Below are 1568 nucleotides of genomic sequence, written 5' to 3' on the forward strand. Positions count from 1 at the left end.
TATATATATATATATATATATATCTATATATATATATATATATATATATCTATATATATATATCTATATATATATATATATATATATATATATATATATATATATATATATATATATATATATATATGACAGCAGCCCGAAGGAAAAAGAAAGCAGACACTTTTTTTCTATCACGCATTAAAGAAATGCCGGCCATTAGTGTCTTTTCATTCTTGAAAAACTTAATATATTATGTCAAATTTGGTTACTGGATAAGTATTCTTACTCATATTTGATTACTAGTGGTTTTAAGAATTTAGTTGCGCAAGTATAGGCTACTGATAGGAAAGCCTTATTGAATACGCGAATTATGTTATTTTATCAATTCTAATAGATAATCTATTTCAATGAAAATTAATTCATCAATTCTTGACTGATTATTTTCTTTCTTTTTTTTTCTTGTTCTTAAGGGGCCCGGCTGGTATGCCAAGTTAATAACCCTGTTATATAAACATACTCTTAACGAAAATAAGGGTACAAATTGCTTCAGCAAACTCTGCTTTACAGCGGCGTTTCAAGTTTGTTAATATAAACGCATGTTGAAGTAGCACGCAACTGAGAGCCCAAAGTTTAAGCGTTTCGACGCAAATTACGTTCTTGAGCCTTTTGTGCGTGCATGAAAGCGCTTGCTCGCAAAAGTTGGCGCTTTAAGAGAACGCTGTGTTTTTGCCTAACGATGTAAAAGTGTTCCTTGCAATTACCGAGAGCTTTTTTTGGGCCAAGAAAGTTTGTTCGTAAGAGGGAAAGAAGGAAATAAAAACTTGGTGTTTAGGTATCTGCTGGTAAACTCTAAAAACCAATGTCAAAACTTGGTAGAAGATTCATTTAATGGAATGAAGGTCTATATGGCTGCAACCTGATGTCCCTTTGTAGCTTTGGCCCCAATGAAACACAAAAATTATGTTCTATGAAGCAATAGACTCAAGCAATAGACTCTGCCGCCTCTTACAAGAAGAAAGGTTGTAGATATCGGGAAACAAATTCCATATTGGTCTTGGGAAATTTTAAGGGCATTGCGCAATGATTAGAATGTCTTTGGAAGGAGAATGTGAGGTTGAATATATCATTAGTGTTAGGTTACCAGCAACTTATGAATTCAAGATTAGACAATTTATTAATAATCCTCTTTTATAAGTTTTCTTGAAAGTCATCGATAAAACAACACAATTTTCAGTGGTGAATAGTTTCAGAAATGTTTTTATTCATTAGTTATTGCTGTCAGAACTCTGTCCTAATTCATGAATAAGATAAATAGCAAATTAAAAGATGATGATAAATATAAAAATAATCATCCTTGTAAACACTATAATCACCAATATCATCATCTTCAACATGATGAACAATGAAGTCATTAGATCATTAGATTTTTATAGGTAAACATCGATAAATGTAGCATCTCTATCCCCAAACTATTAGAATTACCATAATCATTTTCGTCTTCTTTATCAGTAAAATTTCTAGCATTATCATCCGCACTTTCGTTTCCTGACCATCAGATGGCTAATCGTAATCACCCTTATCTGCTTAAC

This window comes from Palaemon carinicauda, chromosome 9, assembly GCF_036898095.1.
Source record: "Palaemon carinicauda isolate YSFRI2023 chromosome 9, ASM3689809v2, whole genome shotgun sequence".
NCBI classification, from domain to species: domain Eukaryota; kingdom Metazoa; phylum Arthropoda; class Malacostraca; order Decapoda; family Palaemonidae; genus Palaemon; species Palaemon carinicauda.